This window comes from Tamandua tetradactyla, chromosome X (assembly GCF_023851605.1).
Source record: "Tamandua tetradactyla isolate mTamTet1 chromosome X, mTamTet1.pri, whole genome shotgun sequence".
Taxonomy (NCBI): Eukaryota; Metazoa; Chordata; class Mammalia; order Pilosa; family Myrmecophagidae; genus Tamandua; species Tamandua tetradactyla.
Genome location: NC_135353.1, coordinates 113012069 through 113033306, shown reverse-complemented (window position 1 = coordinate 113033306; position 21238 = coordinate 113012069). Strand labels below are relative to the sequence as shown.

At 36.2% G+C, this 21238-nt stretch overlaps 2 non-coding genes across 2 annotated transcripts; one reads left to right on the top strand and one right to left on the bottom strand.

The window, feature by feature from the left end:
* Positions 1-13347: 13347 nt before the first annotated feature.
* LOC143672418 (U6 spliceosomal RNA) lies at positions 13348-13454 on the top strand. The gene has a single exon (XR_013169866.1). It is a non-coding gene; the product is annotated as a U6 spliceosomal RNA (small nuclear RNA).
* A 478-nt stretch (positions 13455-13932) lies between these two features.
* On the bottom strand, positions 13933-14009 carry LOC143672357 (small nucleolar RNA SNORD56). Its single transcript, XR_013169811.1, has one exon. It is a non-coding gene; the product is annotated as a small nucleolar RNA SNORD56 (small nucleolar RNA).
* Between the last annotated feature and the right edge of the window lie 7229 nt (positions 14010-21238).

The following is a 21238-nucleotide window of genomic DNA, read 5'->3' as shown; positions in this document are numbered from 1 at the left end:
TAAGAAAAAAGAATGAGTAATATGACAGATGAACATTGCACCCCCAAACATTTTCTCAAGTGTATGTGGATCATTCTGCAGGATAGCCAACATGTTAGGTTCCAAAATAAGTCTCAATAAATTTTAAAAGACTAAAAATATACAAAGCATGTTCTCTGACCACAATGGAATGAATTTGGAAATAAATAACAGGCAGATAATCAGAAAATAAACAAATATATGGCAATTAAATAATATAATAAAACAATCAATGGGTCAAAGAAGAAATCACAAGAGGAATCTAACTATCTTGAGACGAAAGCAAGAACAACACATATAAAACTTATGGAATGCAGTGAAGGCAGTGCTAAGAGGCAAATTTATATCTCTAAATGCTTACATTTAAAAAGAAGAAAGAGCTTAAATCAAAGACCTACCTGAACACCTGGAGGAACTAGAAAAAGAACAGTAAGCTTATCCCAAGGCAGGCAGAAGGAAAGAAATGACAAAGAGCATAAATAAGTGAAATAATAGAGAATGAAAAGCAATAAAGAGCATTAACAAAACCAAAAGTTGGTCTTTAAAAAGATCAATAGAATTAACAAACATTTAGATATACTGACAAGGGAAAAAAAGAGAGAGGATGCAATCTGATTTTATATAATCAGAAATGAGAGAGGGGACATTACTCCTGACCACACAGAAATAAAAAGGATCATAAGACAATACTATAAGCAACAGTATGCAAACAAATTAGACAACCTTGATGAAATAGACAAATTTCTAAAAGCACAAGAACAACCTACACTGCCTCTAAAAGAAATAGATCTCAACTACAAATTACTAGTAAAGTTGTTGAATCAGCACTCAACAAATAAAGTCCAGGAACAGATGGCTTCACAGGGGAATTCTACTAATCATTACAAGAATTAATACAAATCCTGCTCAAACTCTTCCACAAAATTGAACAGGAGGAAACACTACCTAACTCATTCTATAGAATAAGTCCAACATCACCATAATAACAATGAAAGATAAAGATACCACAAAAAAAAATTACAGACCAATATATCTTATAAAAATATATGCAAATATCCTTAACAAGATTCCACCAAGTCGAATCCAACAGCACCTTAAAATAATTATATATCATGATCAAGTGGTATTGACCTCGGATATGTAGGTGAGATTTCAACATAAGAAAATCAATGTAATACAGCACATTAACAGAATGAAGGGGGAAAACTACACCATCTTTTCTATTGATGCAGAAAAGGATATTGACAAAATCTAGCACTCTTTCTTGATAAAAAAAAAACACTTAGAACAGTAGAAATAGAAGGAAACTTCCTCAACATGATAAAGGGCATCTATGAAAACCCCACTGCTAAAATCATAGTTATTTTGGTTTACTAATGCTGCTGGAATGCAATATACCAGGGATGGATCAGCTTTTATAAAGGGGATATATTAAGTTACAAGTTTACAGTTTGAGGGCCTTAAAAATATCCAAAATAAGGCAACCAGGGAAAGATTTTTTACTCCAAAGAAAGACGAAATGGCATCTGGGATTTCTCTGTCAGCTGGGAAGGCACATGGCTGGCATCTGAGGTCCTTGCTCCTGGTTCATTGCTTTGTGCGTTTGACTCCAGTGGCTTCCTCTCTAAGTTATGCCCACAGACACTAACTTAGCTTCCCTAGGGCAGAATTCTGGGTTCTGAATTGCTTAGTGTCTCATGGAAAGGCACATGGCAATGTCTGCTGGGCTCCATTCCTGGCTTCTGGTTTCAAATGGCTCTTGGAGATCCTGGCATCCTTCTGGCATTTTCCTCTGCATCTCCAAATATCTGTGTCTGTGTCGGCTCTGAACATGTTCTCCATCAAGAGGTCCCACCCTACAATATTAGCAGGATTAAAAGATTGTGGTTGCCCCCACAAAGATCTGAATTAGGATTAAAAGAACATGATTTTTCTGAGACACATAACAGTTTCAAACCAGCACAACAGTCAATGGTGAAGGACTGAAAGTTTTCATTCTAAGATCAGGAACAAGACAATGATGCCCACTGTCACCAGTTTTATTCAACATTGTACTAGAAGTTCTAGCTAGAGCAATTAGACAATAAAAAAATAAAAGGCTAAAAATTGGAATGCAAGAAGTAAATTTCTCATAATTTACAGATGGCATGGTATTACATATAGAAAGTCCAAAAAAACTACCCAAAATTACTAGTGGTAATAAACAAATTCAGCAAGTGGTGAGGGTCAAGATCAACACACAAAATTTAGTAGTGTTTCTGTACACTGGTGCTACTGTATGCTAATAATGTCAGAAGGAAATCAAGAAATACTTCCTCTTACAATAGCAACTAAAAGAATCAAATACTAGGAATAAGTTTAACCAAGGATATAAAGGACTTACACACAGAAAACTATAAAGCTTTGCTAAAGGAAATCAAAGAATATCTAAATAAATTGAAGGACATTCCATGCTCATGGATTGGATGACTAAATATTATTAAAATATCAATTCTACACACAGCAATTTACTGATTTAACAAAATCCCAACCAAAATTCTGAAAGCCTTTTTTCAGAAATGGAAAAGCCAATTATGATGGTTTTGCTCATGTGTCAACTTGGCCAGGTGATGGCACCCAGTTATCTGACCAAACAAGCACTGGCCTAACTGTTGTTTCAGGGACATTTCATGGCTGGTTAATAAACCAGAAATCTCATTTATGAAATCATCAGTCAGTTGATTGCATCTTTTGCTGGTTACATCTAAGATCAATTAAAGGAGTGTCTTCCACAATGAAAGCATCCAATCAGTTGGATTTAATCCAATCAGTTGAATACTTTTGAGGGAGAAGAGAGAACTTTCATTTCTTCTTCAACCAGCCAGTTTCTCCTGGAGAGTTCATCAATACCCTTCATCAGAGTTGCCAGCTAGCAGTCAGCCCTATGGAATTTGGACTCATTCATGAGACACGTAAAATCATATATTTACAGATATCTCCTGTTGGTTCAGTTTCTCTAGAGAACCCTGACTAATACAGGAGGATAAAGGAAAAATAAATATATATATATAGGTTACTGAAGTTAAATTGGTATCAAACCAAATATAATTGCTGTATATTTAGCATGTTAAATTTTATTCCAGTGGTAAACACAAGGAAAATAAATGAAAAGTATATAGAGATAGAAAAGAGAAGGGACTCAATTGGTTACAACACAGAAAAAAAATCAAATAAATATAAAAGATGGCATTAACAGAAGAATTGAGGGCCATAAAATGTGTCAGACATACAAAAGTTAATAGCAAAATGGGAGAATATAGTCCTGCATTATAAGTAGTCACTTTAAATGAAAATGGCAGAGACTGGTAAGATAGTAAAAAAAAAAAAAAAAAAAAAAAGCATGACCCAACTATATGTTGTCTGCAAGAGACTAACCTTACATTCAAAGATTCAAGTAGATTCACAGTGAAAAGATGGGAAAAAAAGAGAGCATGAATGCTAAAATACTAATATACTAGTATACAAATATCAGATAAAACAGACAAGTCAAAAACATGTACAAGAGACAAAAACAGTCATTATATACAGGACAATTCAACAATAATATGTAACAATTGTAAATACATATGCCTCTAACAGCAGAGCCCCAAAATATATGAAGCAAATACTGGCAGTTTTGAAGGGATAAATTGATCATATTGCATTAATAGTAGGACACTTTAATAAACCACTTTTGATAATGAATAGAACATCTATTCAGAAGATCAATAAGGAAATACAAGACTTGAACAATACTGTAAATTGTCTAGCCCTTACAGACATATATAGAACAAATCAACCCCTCCCCTCCCCCCAAAATAGGCATTCTTCTTGAGTGCATGTGGATCATTCTTCAGGATGGAACATATGTTAAGCCACAAAGAAAGCCTCAAAAAATTCAGAATTACTGATCTCATACAATGTATATTCTGGAACCACAGCAGAATGAAGCTAGAAATCAATAACAGAGGGAGAAATAGAAAACTCACAAATACATGGAAATTAAACAACATACACTTTAAAAAAAGACAGTTTTATTCATATGTCTACAATCCATCCTAAGCATACAATCAATTGCTACAGGTATAATCATATAGTTATGCATTCACCACCACAATCTATATGAGAACATTCAAATTTGTTTTGAAAAGAAGAAAACTCCCTTACTCCTCCCATATGTCCCCCTATTATTGGCATTTAGCTTTGGTATAGTGTCTTTGTTACAATTAATGAAAGAATATTACAGTTAATCTCAACTATAGACCTTAGTTTGCATTAATTGTGCTTTTCCAATATGTCATCCCATTGTAACACCTTGTAATAGTGAAAATATTTGTTCTAGTTCATGTAAACACTTTCTTATATTTGTACAATTAGCCACCATAATTATCCACTCTGGGATTTGCTAAGTTATACAGCCCCAGTTTTTATCCTCTAGCTTTCCTTCTAGTGACATAGAAGACCCTAGATTTCCTCTTGCAAACATACTCATGCTCAGCTTTGTTCATTATACTTACAATATCGTGCTACCATCACACAATATTGAGCAATCCATTTCTGAACCTTTACAATCAACTTTATTAAGCATTCTGTTCTCCTTAACCATTAACTATCCAATATCTAGCCTCTTTCTATCTCCTGATAACATATGCTCTCAAATTTAATTCTGAGAATTTTCACATTATAGTTAATTCCTATTAATGAGACCATACAGTATTTGTCCTTTTGTTTCTGGTTTATTTTGCTCAACATATGTCTTCAACATCCATCCACCTCATTGCATACATCATTACTTCATTCCATCTTACAGCTGAATAATATTCCATCATATGTATATACCACAGCTTGTTTATTCACTTGTCAGTTGATGGACATTTGGTCTGTTTTGATCTATTGTCAATCATGAATAATGCCACTATAAATAATGGTGTGCAAATGTCTAATTGTGTATGTGCTTTCAGTTCTTCTGAGAATATACCTAGTTATAAAAACGATGGATCATATGACAGTTCTATACTTAGCTTCCAGAGGAACCACCAAACTGTCTTCCGGAGTGGAATGGTGAGTCTACATTACCTCCAACAGTGAATAAGAGTACCTATTTCTCCACATCCTTTCTGGCACTTCTAGTTTTCTGTTTTGTTGATAATGGTCATTCTGGTAGGTTGAAATAGTATCTCATTTTGGTTTTGATTTCCATTTCACTAATAGCTAGTGAAATTGAGCATCTGTTCATGTTTCTTAGCCATTTGTATTTCCTCTTTGGAAAAGTGTCTATCCATGTCTTTCTCCCATTTTAAATTGGGTTGTTTACCTTTCGTTGTTGAGTTGCAGAATCTCTTTATATATTCTGGATATTAAACCCTTATCATGCATGTGGTTTCCGAATATTTTCTCCCATTGAATAGGCTGCCTTTTTAGTTTCTTGAGAAAGTACTTTGAAGCATAAAAGTATTCAATTTCGAGGAGATCCCATTTATCTATTTCTTCGTTAATTGCTCATGCTTTGAATCTTAGGTCTAGGAAACCACGTCTTACCACAAGATCTTTACGATAGTTCCCTATATTTTCTTCTAGAGTTTTAGGTTCTTGGCTCTAATGCTTAGGTCTTTGATCCATTTTGAATTAAGTTTTGTTTAAGGCGTGAGATAGAGTTCCTCTTTAATTCTTTTATATATGGACATCCAGTTCTCCAACCAGCATTTGTTGAAGAGACTGCCTTGTTCCAGCTGAGTGGACTTAGATACCTTTTCAAAAATCAATTTTCTGTAGATGTAAGGGTCTGTTTCTGAACTCTCAATTTTAATCCATTGGTTGGTGTATCTTCTTTATGCCAGTACCATGCTGTTTTGACCACTGTAGCTTTGTGCGCTGGTTTGAAGCTACTATGTACCCCAGAAAAGCCATGTCCTTTAATCCTCATTCAATATTGCTGGATGGAATCTTTTTTATTTTCCATGGAGATATGACCCACCCAATTGTAGGTGATAACTTTTGGTTAGATGGTTTTCATGGAGATGTGTCTCCACCCATTCAAGGTGGGGTTGCTTACTGGAGTCCTTTAAAAGGGAAACATTTTGAAAAAAGCTTTAGAGCCATGAGAGCTACCAGACCTGATAGAACCCCAGGGAAGCCATTGAAGGGAAAGCTAGCAGCTCTCACCATTGCCTTTCCAGCTGAAAGAGAAACCCTGAACATCATTGGCCTTCTGGAGCCAAGGTATCTTTCCCTGGATGCGATTGAACATTCATATTGCCTTGCTTAATTTGGATATTTTCACGACCTTAGAACTGTAAACTTGCAACTTAATAAATTCCCCCTTTTAAAAGCCATTTTGCTTCTGGTATATCACATTCCAGCAACTTACAAACTAGACCACTTTGTAATATGCTTTAAAGTCAGGAAGTGTGATACCTCCAACTTGGTTTTTCCTTCTCAGATGTTTTTAGTTATTCATATCACCCTACTTTTCCAAATAATTTTGACTATTGATTTTTCTATTTCTGTAAGGTGAGTTGTTAGGATTTTGATTGGTATTGCATTGAATGTATAGGTCATTTTAGGTAGAATTGACATCTTAACTATATTTAGTCTTCCAATTCATGAACGAGGTATGTCCTTCCATTTATTTAGGACTTCTTTGCTTTCTTCTAGCTTTGTGTTGTCATTATCTGTGTAGAAGCCCTTAACATCCTTCATTAAATTTATTCCTATATATTTGATTCTTTGTGTTGCTAATGTAAATGGAATTTTTTCTTGATTTCCTCAGATTGTTTGTTACTAGTGTAGAGAAACAGTACTAATTTTTGCACATTGATCTTGTGTCATGCTACATTGATGAACTCATTCATTAATTCCAGTGGCATTGTTGTAGATTTTTCAGAATTTTGAAATATAAGATTATGTTATATGCAAACAGTGGAAGTTTTACTTATTCCTTTCCAATTTGGATGCCGTTTTCTTGTTTTTCTGGCCTAATTGATCTAGCTAGAACTTCCAGCAGGGTGTTGAATAACAATGGTGTCAATGGACATCATTGTCTTTTTCCAGGTCTTAGAGGGAAAGCTTTCAGTCTTTCCCCATTGAGTATGATGTAAGTTGTGGATTTTTCATATATGCTGCTATTGTTTTGAGGAAGGTTCCTTCTACTCCCATCTGTCAAAGTGTTGTCATCAAGAAAGGATGCTGAATTTTGTCAAGACTTTACTGCATCATTTGAGACAATCTTGTGGTTTTCCCCCTTCAATTTGTTATGTGGTGTATTACATTAATTGATTTTCTTGTGTTGAACCACTTGCCTATCTGGAATAAGATGCGCTTTGTCATGGTGTATAATTCCTTTAATATGCTGCTGGATTCATTTGTATCTGGTTGAGGATTTTTGCATCTATATTCATTAAAGAGATTCGTCTGGAATTTTCTTTTCTTGTAATATCTTTGTCTGGATTTGGTATTAGGGTGATGTTGGCTTCAAAGAATGAGTTAGGTAGCTTTTCCTCTGCCTCAATTTGCTGGAAGAGTTTGAGCAGGATTGGTACCAATTTTTCCTGGAATGCTTGGTAGAATTCACATTGTGAAGCCATCTGGTCCTGGACTGTTCTTTTTTGGGAGGTTTTTGATGACTGATTCAATCTCTTTACTTGGGATTAGTATGTTGAGATCTTCTATTTCTTTTCTATTTATGTTGGTTGTTCATGTATTTCTGGAAAGTTGTGGATTTTGTCTAGGTTTTCTAGTTTGTTGGCATCAAGTTGTTCATAGTATCCTCTTATTCTCCCTTTCATTTCTGTGGGGTCATTAGTAATGTACCTCCTCCAATTTTTTATTTTATTTATTTGCATCCTCTCTGTTTTTATGTCAGCTAGCTATGTGTCCATTAATTTAATTGATTTTCTCAAAGAACCAATGTCTCATTTTGTTGATTCCATGGTGTTTTTGTTCTCAATTTCACTTATTTCTCCTCTAATCTTTGTTATTTCTTTCCTTCTGACCACTTTGGAGTTAGTTTGCTGGTTTTTTTTTTTTTTTCTAGTTCCTCCAGGTGTGTCCTCAAGTGTTTGGTTTTTGCTCTATCTTTTTTTTTAAATATAGGTGTTTATGCAATAAATTTCCCTTTTGCCAGTGCCTTCACTGCATCCCATAGGTTTTAATATGTTGTATTCTGATTTTCACTTGCCTTGAGATATTTTCTGACTTCTCTTGTAATTTTTTCCTTGATCCACTAGTTGTTTAAGAGTGTGTGGTTTAGCATCCATATATTTGTGAATTTTCCAGACCACCCATTATTGATTTCCAGCTACATTCCGTTATAATATGAAAAAGTGTTTTTTATAATGTCAGTCTTTTTAAATTTATTGAGAACTGCTTTATGACCCAACATGTGGTCTATCCTGGAGAATAATCCATGAGCATTGATAAGAATGTATTTCCTGTTTGTTGTGGAGCACAAGGTTCTTTAAATGTCTTTTAAGTCTTGTTCATTTATCATATTGTTCAATATCTCTGTTTCCTTTTTGGTTCTTTGTCTAAACATTCTATCCATTGATGAGATTGGTATATTGAAGTCTCCAACGGTTATTGTAGAGGTGTCTATTTTTCCCTTCAATGTTTTCAATGTTTGCCTCAGATATTTTTGGACACCTTGGTAAGTTCACAGATACTTATATTGGTCATTTCTTCTTGAGGGATTGCCCCTTTTAATCAATAGATAATGTCATTTTTTGTCTCTTTTAACTGTTTTACATTTTAAAGTTAGTTTCTTTTGTCTGATTTTAGCATAGCTTCCCCTGCTCTTTCTTGTTGGTCTTTCTTGGAATATCTTTTTCCAACCTTTCACTTTCAGCCTATTTGTGTCCTTGGGCCTAAGCTGAGTCTCTTGTAGACAGCATATAGATGGATCCCCTTTTTGTATCCATTCTACCAATTTAAGTCTTTTGATCGGGGAGTTTCATTAACTTTCAATGTTATTACTCTAAAGGCAATACTTTCATCAACCACTTTGTCCTTTGGACTTTATATGCCATATCTTATTTTTCCTCTCTTTCTCTTTTTGCCCTTACTGATAGTCTGCATTTCTACACTATTCTCTAAACCTCTCTCTCATCTTTTCCTATCTGCCTAAATGTTCCCTTTAGTATTTCTTGTAGAGCAGGTCACTTGATCACAAATTCAGTATCTGTTTTTCTGAAAATATTTTAAACTCTCCCTCATTTTTTAAGTACAGTTTTGCCAGATATTGAATTCTTGGTTGGCATTTCTTTTCTTTCAGTATCTTAATTACATCATGTTACTGCCTTCTCACCTCCATTGTTTCTGATGAGAAATTGGGACTTAGTCTCAAGCTCTTATTTATTTGATTCTTGCCCTGCATATATGGAATGATTTTTGAGATCGCCCTATTTGTCTAGTTGTTTCACCCCCAGAAAAAAGCTTTTTCTTCCCTTTTCCTCCTCAAGGTATGTTGATCTGCTCTGTTTGTTTTTTATTTGCCTCTATATGTTTTGAACACTCCTCTCATTATCTCTAGTGACTTTTACCTGTAGGGCTGACTCTGGGATGTGTGTACCCCTAGAGATTATCTACTCAAGTCAGTTTTTTTTTTCCCAGAGAAGACAGGTCTAAGACTCATGAAGGTGGTGTACATCAGTGTCAAAGTTCCCTGAGGATGAGACCCGGCAGGGTGCCAGTCTTCCCTATGAAGCCTACTGATTCTGTGCTTTTCCTGTTGTGCCAGTTTGAAAGGATTTATGTACCCTAGAAAAGCCATGTTTTTATCCTAATCAGTCTTGTGGGAGCAAACGTTTCTTCTAATCCTTATTCAGTACTATAGGTTGGAAACTTGATTAGGTTATATCCATGGAGATGTGACTCACCCAACTGTGGGTATTAACTTTTGAATAGAGGGAGATGTGAGTCCACCCATTCCAGGTGGGTCTTGGATTACTTTATGAAATCCTTTAAAAGAGGAAGCATTTTGGAGAAAGCTTGAGAATGACGAGATAGCCACAAGAACTATCAGAATCCACCAGCCAGAGACCTTTGGAGATGAAAAAGGAAAATGCCCCTGGGAAAGCTTCATGAAACAAGAAGCCTGGATAGAAAGCTAGCAGATGTTGCCAAGTTTGCCATGTGTCTTTCCAGTTGATAGAGAAACTCTGAACTTCATTGGCCTTTCTTGAGTGAGGGTAACCTCTTGTTGGTGCCTTAATTTGGACATTTCTATAAACTTGCTTTAATTTGGACAATTTCATGGTCTTAGAACTGTAAACTTGCAACTTAATAAATTCCCCCCTTTAAAAGCCATTTCTGGTATAACACATTCCAGCAGCTGGCAAACTAGAACACCTGTCCTGTGCTCTCCAGAAAATGGTGCTCTTCAGACCCTTGCTCCCCACAACCAGTGGTGGTACTGTGCTTTTAGTTCTCAGCCACCCCCACCCTTGCCAGGAGAATGGTTGAGACTCTGGCTGTGGTGAAAGTGGGTTAAAACTATTTCTATTATCCCAGCCCATGGCAATTGAATTCTCTAAATAACAACAATTACCTGGGCTGGGCCTCCCCACACACATACTTTTCTTGGTGAGGAGCCACTTTTAAGCCCCCTGTTCTCTGCAAGCCAGGAAACTTACAGTGACTTCCAAGCAACCCTACTTCTGCCCCTTCTGTTGCATGTTTGAAACAAAGGGTTGGCATTGCTTTTTGTAGGGAAACTGTTTCTGATACCCCAGCCCCTGGGTTCTAAATTCTTTAAATGACAGCATCACTTCTTCTGGGCCCTGCCCCCTCCTATTTTCTTGGGGAAGATCCATCCTTCATGGAGCTATCTCTACTGCCTGAGTGTTTACTATGCCTTTCAGTCAACCCTACTTCTGCCCTTGCCTGGGACAGAGATAAAATGAAGACTGCTGGCTGGTTTTTATATTGGGCTGCTTAAAAAATAGCTGTTTCCTGAACTGGATGCTGGCAGCCCAACAGGAAAGACCTGTAAATATAAGATTTATAAAAGTGTCTCACACAAAGTGAGAACTAAAGAGAATCAATTACTGTAAAAGACCACATTAACACAATGAAGGAAAAAATACACATGATCATCTCAATGGATATAGAAAGGGCATTTGACAAAATCCAACACTGCTTCTTGATAAAAACACTTATAAACTGGGAATGGAAGGAGACTTCTTCAGTATAATAAAGGGCATAAATGATAATCCCACAGCTATCACCCTACTAAATGGTGAAAGAATGGAGGCTTTCCTTTAAGATCAAGAAAAAGTCAAGGATGCCCACTATCACCTATTATTCAACATTGTATTGGAAGTTTAGACAGAGTTAGGCAAAAAATAGAGGTAAAACTATACTATTTGCAGATATTATGATCCTATATACTGAAAATCTTGGAAAGAACATAACATAGACTCTAGAGCTAATTGATGAATTCAGCAAATTGCTGAGGTACATGTTCAACACACCTAAACAGTAGTGTTTATATCCACAAGAAATGAACAATCAGAAGAAAAAATCAGAAAAAATATTGCATTCACAATAGAGACTAAAAGAATCAAATATCTAAGACTTGTATGCAGAAGACAATAAAACATTGCTAGAGTAAGTCAGAGAAGACCTAAATAAATGGAAGTACATTCTGTGTTCATGGATTGAAAGACTAAATATCATTAAGTTGTCAATCCTACCCAAAACATTTTATAGATTCAATGCTATCTCAATCAAAATTGCAACAATCTTATTGGAGAAATGAAAAAGCCAATCATCCAATTTATAGGGAAGGGTAAAGGGCCCTGAATACCTAAAGCCATCTTGAAAAAGAAGAATGAACTTGGAGGATGCAAACTTTCCAATTTTAAAATTTATTACAAAGACATAGTAATAAAAACAGCTTGCTACTGGCACCAACAAACATATAGACCAAAGGAATTGGATGGAGAGCTCAGATTTATGGCCAATGACTTTGCCAAGGGGTCAAAGATCACCAGTTGAGAAAAAATAGTCTCTTCAACAAATATCACCAGAAAAGAGGATCTCATTTTATTAAAAGAAAAAAAATGATGGAGGACCTCTATCTCACACCTTATTAAAAAATCAACACAAAGCAAAGATCTGACTATGAGAGCCAGAATTATCCAACATCTGGAAGAAACCATACAAAGCATAGTCAGAACCTTGTGTTAGGCAATGTTTTCTTAGACTTTTCACCTGAAGCACAAGCAGCAAAAGAAAAACAAATGGGTGTTCATCAAAATTTAAAACTTTCAGGCCTCACAGGACTTTATCTGATAAGGGTTTACTATCCAGAATATTGTCTAAAATCCTTCACTTAATAATAAGAAGACAAACAACACAAGTAAAAATGGGTAAAAGACTTGAATAAACATCTCTTCAAAGGAGATATACAAATGGCCAGAAAGCACATGAACTGATGCCCAACATCATTAGCCATCAGGGAAATGCAAGTCAAAACCATATTCAGATACCTTTAACACCCACTAGAATGGCTATTAAAAAATGTATAATAACAAGTGTTGAAGTGGATGCAGATAATTAGGAATGATCATTCATTGTTGGTGGCAATGTAAAATGGTGGAGCCACTGTGGAATAGAGTTTAGTGGTTCCTCAGAAAGCTAGATATAAAACTACCATATGACATGGCAACCCCATTAGTAGATACATACCCCAAAGAATTGAAAACAGGGACTTGAAAAGATATTTGCACACCGATGTTCATAGTGGCATTATTCACAATTACCAAAAGATGGAAGCCAACCAAGTGTTCATCACCAATGAATTATAAATAATATGTGGTATCTACAATACAATGGAATATTATTTAGCCATAAAAAGAGCAAAGTCCTGACACATGTGACAAGTGGATGTGCCTTGTAAAATCATATTGAGTGAAAGAAGCCATACACAAAAGTACAAATATTGTATGCTCTCACTGATTTGAAATAATTAGAATAATCAAATCCATAGAGTCAGAATCTAAAATGTGAGTTACTGGGGATAGAGGTGGAAATAAGGAATGGGAAATTGCAGCTTGAAATGTACCATGTTCCTATTTGGAATCACTGAAGTGTTTTTGTGATGGATGGTGATGATGATGATGACATAACATTGTGAACTTGATTAACGACACTGAAATGTAAATATGCATGTGATTAGAGGGCACAATATTAGATCATATATATGGTAACAGAATAAAATTGTTTTAAATCCATTGGTGTACAGTACACAAACAGTGAACCCTAAGTTAAGGCATGAACTATAGTTAATAGTACAACTATAAAAATGTGCTTGTGCTCACTTCAGCAGCACATATACTAAAATTGGAATGATACAGAGAAGATTAGCATGGCCCCTGCGCAAGGATGACACGCAAATTCGTGAAGCTTTCTATATTTTTAAAATAAGAAAAAAAAAGTGCTAACATCAATTATAACAAATGCTCCAAACCAATGGAGGGTGTTAATAATAGTGTATTTTATGTATGACTGTTTTGTAAACCCACAATTTCTCTACAATAGGAAAACAAATGTCTTCAAAAGTCCTACCTAAAATGCATTCACATTGTAGGAAGGAGATTAAGAGCATGTTTTGTTGTTTGCTTCCTAATGTACATAATTCAACCTACTACAATAGTATTTCTTTATCATCCTATTAATGGCTGAAGAATCTGTATCATTGTCCCCCATTTCATTCCTGATACTTGTGATTTGTATTTCCTTTCATTTTTTGGCCATCTTATCAATTTTATTGTTTGTTTGGATGTATCACCTTTTAACTTCATTTATTTTTTCTGTTTTCCTATTGCAATTAAATGGATTTCTGCTTTGATCTTTTTTTGTTCTTATTTTTGTTTTGTTTTCTCTCTGCCCTCAGCTTCACTCATACTCAAAACTATCAACACTCACTCAATACGTGAACTGCTTGTTTATGAAAAATATTGCCATCATTATAGTACTTTGATCTTTATTATTTCTTTCTGTTTTCTTGCTTTGACTTTATTTTAATATTCTTTTACTGCTTTCTTGAGCCAAGAACACAGACTTTTTGAGACTTTTCCTCATTTCTAAAGAAAGCATTTAGTGCTAAAAATTTCCCTCTTAGCCTCGGATTGCTTCAACTATATCCTACATACTTCAATGTGTTGTCTTTTCATTTTCATCCAGTTCTACATATTTTTTATTTCTTTGATATTTACTTTTTCATCCATTGATTATAATTTATGTTGTTTAATATCCATATGTCTAGAGATTTCCCTATAAATTTTCAGTTATTAATTTCTAAATTTTTATTCTATTGTGTTCCATATAATTGCAATTTTCTTAAAATTTTGAGGATTGTTTTATTGCCTAGGATGTGTTCTATTTTGGTGAACATTCCTTGCATTCTTATAGAAAATGTGTATTTTGCTGTTGTTGGGTGGAGTGTTTTATCAGCTACAGTGAATTAGTTACTGTTGGTTGAGTGTGTTGTTTCATTCTTCTATATCCTTGCTGATTCAGTGTTTAGCAGTTCTCTCAGTTGCTGAGATTGGAAATGTTGAAGTCCCTCACTATGATTGTGGATTTGTCCATTTTTCCTTTCAGTTGTATTAGTTTTCCTTCATATAGTTTTGTTAGCTCTTTTGTTTGGTACATACACATTTAGGATTAGTATGTCTATATGGTAGATATGATCGTGGTAATGATAAAGTCAGAGGCTTATAATACAGAATATAGGGGACCTATAGATATATGGAAACTAGAGATGGGTGAATGGTTAGCTAAATGAGGTTGAACTTACATGTAAGGGAATAGATGGTGAAGGTGGTTCACTAGTGGGTCTACAAGTAATATTACTATATTGAAGGTGAACATGATTGAAAGGGGTTGTATAGACCCATGTGCCCCCCCCCAATTAACACTACAAATATAAATAAGTTCTTGTATGAATGAATCTTATATAAAGAGTGTATAATTTCAGGATACGGGGGGAAATTGCTATTGCATGCTATGGGCTATGTTTAAAAGGAAAACACCAACAGTGCCACAGCAATACCAAGAGTAAATAATGGGGGGAGGGACAAGAGTTAAAGGGAGGCTTGGTGAAGGTGTGTTGCTCTTGGGAAGCTACCTCCTATTGCTGGGTCTTGAAGATATTTCCCTACATTTTCTTCTAGGAATTCTATGGTACTGGCTCTTATATTTACATATTTGATCCACTTTGAGTTAATTTTTGTGCAGGGTCTAAGATAAGGGTCCTCTTTTATTCTTTTGGCCATTTATATCCAGTTCTCTCATGCCCATTTATTGAAAAGAATATTTCATTTCAGTTCAGTGGATTTGGGCACCTTGTTAAAGATCAGTTGACCATAGATTTGGTGATTTATTTCTGCACTCTTGATTTGATTCCATTGGTCAATACCTCTATCTTTGTGCCAATACCATACTATCTTGACCACTGTAGCTTTATAATAAGCTTTTAAATCAGGAAGTTAGAATCCTCCTACTTCATTCTTCTTTTTAAGGATGTTTTTAGCTATTCAGGTTCTCCTTCCCTTCCAGATGAATTTGATAACTAACTTTTCCAAGTCTTCAAAGTAGGCTGTTGGAATTTTGATTGGTACTGCATTGAATCTGTAGATCAATTAGGGTAGAATTGAAACCTTAACGACATTTAACCTTCCTGTCTATGGTCAGAGAATGTCTTTCCAACTATTTAGATCTTCTTTGATTTCTTTTAGCAATGTTATGTAGTTTTCTGTGTACAGGTCCTTTACAACCCTAGTTAAGTTCATTCCTAGATACTTGATTGCTTTAGCTGCTATTTTGAATACATTTTTTTCCTTAATTGACTCCTTAGTTAGGTCATTGCTTTTGAATAAAAACATTACTGATTTTTGCACATTGATTTTGTATCCCACCACCTTGCTGAATATATTAACTCAAGTAACTTTGTTGTAAATTTCTGAGGATTTTCCTAATATAGTATCATGTCATCTGCAAATAATGAAAGTTAAAACTTCCTCCTTTCCGGTTTGGATGCCTTTTATTTCTTTTTCCTCCCCATTGCTCTCACTAGAACTTCTAGTATTATTTTGAATAATAGTGGTGACAGAGGGCATCCTTGTCTCCTATCCGATCTTATGTGGAAAGTTTTCAGTCTCTCACTATTGAGTATGATGCTGGTCATCAGTTTTTCATATATGCCTTTTATCATATTGAGGAAGTTACCTTTCATTCCTACCTTTTGTAGAGTTCTTGTCAGAAAAGGATGTCGAATTTTGTTGAATGCTATTTCAGCATCAATCGAGATGATCATCTGATTTTTCCATTTTGATTTGTTAATGTGCTGATTTACATTTATTGATTTTCTTGTGTTGAACCATCCTTGTATTCCTGGTATAAATCCCTCTTGATTGTGGTGTGTAATTTTTTTTTTAATGTTGTTGGATTCAATTGGCTAGTATTTTGTTGAGAATTTTTGCATCTATGATCATTATGGGAGATTGGTTTGTAGTTTTCCTTTCTTACAGCACCTTTACCCAGTTTTGGTATTAAAGTGATATTAGCTTCATAAAATGAGTTAGGTAGTGTTCCTTTTACCTCAACTCTTTGGAAAAGTTTGAGCTGGATTGGTGTTAGTTCTTTGTGGAACGTTTGATAAAAATTCCCCTTAGAAGCCATCTGGCCCTGGGCTTTTCTTTATAGGAAGATTTTTTATGAGTGACTGAATCTCTTTACCTGTGATTGGTTTGTTCAGATCTTATATTTCTTCTTGAGTCAGTGTAGTTTGTTCATGTGTTTCCAGGAATTTGTCCATTTCATCTAAGCTGTCTAGTTTGTTGGTGTATAGTTGATCATAGTAGCTTCTTACGTTTTCTTTTTCATTTCTTCAGTGTTGATAACTGAAGAACCCCAGTCTCATTTCTGATTTTATTTAAATTCTTTTTTTTCTTTGTCAGCCTTGCTAGTGACCCATCAATTTTATTGATTTTCTCAAAAAAAAAACAAAACAACTTTTGGTTTTATTGATTCTTTCTATTGTTCTTTTGTTCTCCCATTCATTTAACTATGCCTTAATCCTCATTATTTTTCTTCTTCTGTTTGCTTTGGGGTTAGTTTGTTGTTTTTTCTCAAGGTCCTCCAGGTGAGCTGTTAAATCCTCAATTTTTGCTCTTTCTACTTCTTTAATATAAGCATTTAGGGCAATAAATTTCACCTTCATCATTGCCTTTTCACCATCCCATAAGTTCTGATATGCTGTATACTCATTTTCATTCATGTCCAGACAGCTACCAATTTCTCTAGCAATTTATTCTTTGACCCACTGGCTGTTTAAGGGTGTGTTATTTAATCTCCATATATATTCATGAACATTCTCTTTCTTTGGTGGTTATTCATATTCAGGTTCATTCCATTGTGATTAAAGTGCTTTGAATAATTTCAGTGGTTTTAAATTTACAGAGACCTGTTTTGTGCCCCAGCATACGATCTAACCCGGAGAATGTCCATGAGTATTAGAGAAGAATGAATATCCTGGTGTCTTGGAGTGTAATGACCTAAATATGTCTGTTAGGTCTACTTCTTTTATCAAATTGTTTGTTTTCTATTTCCTTGTTGATCCTCTACCTTGTTGTTCTATCTATAGAGGAGAGTGGTGTCTTGATGTCTCCTACTATTTTGCTAAAATGTCTATTGTACCCTTCAGTTTTGGCAATGTTTGCTTAATGTACTTTTGAGGTCCTTGATGGGGAGCACAAATATTTACAATTTCATATCTTCTTGGTGAATTGTCTCTTTTATTAATATATAGTGTCCTTCTGTGCCTCTTATGATGTCTTTATACTTAAAGTCTATTTTGTCTGATATTAGTATAGCTATTCCTGCTTTCTTTTGGTTATAACTTGTGTGAAACATCTTTTTTTGATCATTTCATTTTCAATCTATTTGTATCCTTAAGTCTAAGATGAGTCTGTTATAAGCAGCCTATAGCTGAATTATATTTCTTAATCCATTTTGCCAATCTGTATCTTTTAATTGGTAAATTTAGTCCATTAATATGCAAAGTTATTACTGTAAAGGCATTTGTTGAATCCACCATCTTATCCTTTGGATTTTATTTGTCAGATCTATATATTGTTCTCCCTCTTTCTCTTTTTATCTTATAAATTACTCTTAATGGTACTCTTCAATTCTATGCCCTCCTCCAGACCTCCCTCTTCTGCCTTTTTTGGAACAGAAAAAACTCCCTTTAGTATTTCTTGTAGGGATGGTCTCTTGTTGACAAATCCTTTTCAACATTTGTTTGTGAAAATTTTAACCTTTCCCTCACTTTTGAAGGACAGTTTGGCTGGGTACAGTATTCTTGGCTGGAAGACTTTCTCTTTCAGGATCTTAAATATATCATAGTACTGCCTTCTCACCTCCATAGTGCCAATTGAGTAGTCTGAACTCAATCTTATGTGGTTTCCCTTGTATGTAGTAGATCATTTATCTCTTGCTCACTTTCAGGATTTTCTGCTTCTCTTCAACATTTGACTGTTTAGTATGTGTTTTGTAGTATGCCTATTTGGACTTATTCTATTTGGGGTTCATTGGGCTACTTTGGTTTGCATATTTATGTCTTTTGTAAGTGTTGGTAAGTTTTCCCCCATTATATCCTCAACTAATCTTCCTATCCCTTTACTCTGCTCCTTCAGGGACACCAAGGATTCCTATATTTGCATGCTTTGCTTTGTCCATCATTTCCCTGAGATTCAATTCAAATTTTTCCATCTTTTTTGTCATTTGCTTTTTTGTGTGTTTGAAATCAGTTGTCCTGTCCTCTAGTTCACTTATTTTTTCTTCTGCCTCTTGAAATTTACTGTTGTGTCTCTAGTATATTTTTTATTTATCTAAAGCATCTTTAATCTCTGTGATATCTGCTATTTTTCTATTTATTCTTTCAAATTCTTCCTTGTATTTTTCATGTCTCCTTGATCTCCTTTATGTCATTAGCCAACACATTGATTATATTTAGTAGAATTATACGAACATTTTTGATTAGTTTTTCCAAAATCTGTGTTTCCTCCAGTGTTTTAATTTGTTCATTAGGCTGGGCTATATTTGTTTGCATCTTTATATGCTTTGTGACCTTATGTTGCCATCAAGGCATGTAAACATCTTGATAGGGTCACTTTGGATGTTGATTTCTTGCAGTAGTCTAAAGCTTGTATTTGTGTTGGGTGTGGAGCAGGATGCGGCCCATTGGGTGGAGCACAGCAGTGCTGTGACAGGTTGTGGCGCAGGTATAGGCATAGGACAGGGATGCTCTGCTGGTGCCCATGAGTTTGGGGTGTGAGACGCGGTGCTGTGGAGGTGGGTGCAGTGGCTGAAGGGGCTGGGTGCAGCTCAGGCAGGTCTTGGTATGTAGGAGCAGTGTGAGGTGGGGGGGGGACACGAGGTAGGGCACAGCAAGAAGCAGTTGAGTGTCTGTGTGGATGCATAGGGGCTGGTGTGTGGGCATGATGTGGGTGGATACGTGCAGCTTGGAGTTCATGGGTATCAGGGTGTACGTTACAGGATACAGAGGTCAGGTAGAACAGTACTGTGAGGGGTTGGGCAGGCCGGCAGGATGTGGCTGTGGGCATGTGGATATGGGGGCGGGGCCCTGGTGTGCACAGGTCTAGGGGCGGGGCACTAATGTGCAGGCCCGCAGAGCTCAAGGGCTGCAGAGCGGGTTTTTTTTCTGTGTGGACTGGCAGTGGATGTGGCCCTGATGCGTGGGTGAGCCCTTGCCCAGTGCTGTGGGTGCGGGGCAGGGGTGAGTGCATACGTGGTGCCAGGGGCTGGGGTACACTGGTCAAGGAGGCCAGGTGCGGATGCATGGGTGTTGGGGCTGGCAGGACATGTGCCTGCGCAAGTCTGGGGTGATGGACACTGATGTGCATGTGGCAAAGTTCAGAGAGGGTTGGGTGGGGTTCCGTGACTGCGTGGGTCAGGGTTGGGTGTGGCATGGGTAGGCAGGTGAGCATCTGCAGTCTGGATGTGCAAGTGAGTGCCCGCAGGGGGCAGGGAGTGGGATGTGGGGGGGTGAGGGCCTGGGTGTGTGCGCGCTTGTGCAGGACAGGTGGGTCGGGCTGTGGCAGGTGTGAGCATGTGCGCAATGATGGGCAGGTGTGCTTGGAGTGTGATGGGGCGGTGGCGGAGTTCAGGTGCTTGGGGCTAGAGGGTCGGGGGTTGGGGGCGGAGCATGTGGATGTAGAGAGCGTCAAGCAATGCAGCTTGGCTTACTGCCTAGTCTTTGCTCCCTGTCCATGCACTTCTGAGGGCTCTGCCCTCTCGAAAGGAGCTCATTAGGCTATTTGCACTAGCTTGATTGTCTTCTGTTCTTTGCATCTCAATTCCTCAGCTTTTGCAACCAGAGCATCCCTATGTGGTGTAGAAGAGTCTCTCAGGTCACTTACACCTTGGAATTGCTGTCCAGATCATTTTCTGTCACTTCTCTAGCTGTTCTTTGGAGCAGGGGTTAACTTGACCTATCCTATTCTGCCATCTTTCTAGACCATGTGCATTTAAAGGTGATTTTTGATATGTTAGCACTTGAATTTGCCATTTTATTAATTGCCTTCTGTCATTCTCATTCTTCTTTCTCTTTTCTTTCCTTCCTATGCTTTGCTTTATTTATGGTGTTTTTGGGTGAATCTCTCTTGTATAGTTTTCATATTGGTTGTTTGGGGTATAAAAAAATATATATGTACCTTATCAAAGTGTACTGGTATCAGTGTTCGACCACTTTAAATATTATTTTCTTGTGTATCAGATGGTGTTATAAATTTTATAATTTTATTCTGATCATCAAATATGAATGATAGAACTTAAGATAAAAAGGACAGTCTGGGTATATACCCACATTTCTGCTCTTTCCATTGTACCTTCTTTCCTGCTCCAAGATTTTTTTTATCATTTCCTTTTTGTTTGAATAACCCCCTTTAGCCAATGATTAAGGATGGTTCTCCTAGCAACAAATTCTTTTAGTTTTTCTTTTTCTGAGAATGCCATTATTTTCCACATTGAAATCATGGTTGACAGTTCTTTTCTTTAGGCACTTGAAAAATATTGAAATGTCACTTCCTTCTGGCCTCCATGGTTTCAGATGTGAAATTCATTGTCATTTGAATTAGTTTCTCTTCGGCTGCTCTCAATGGTTTTCCTTTATCTTTTA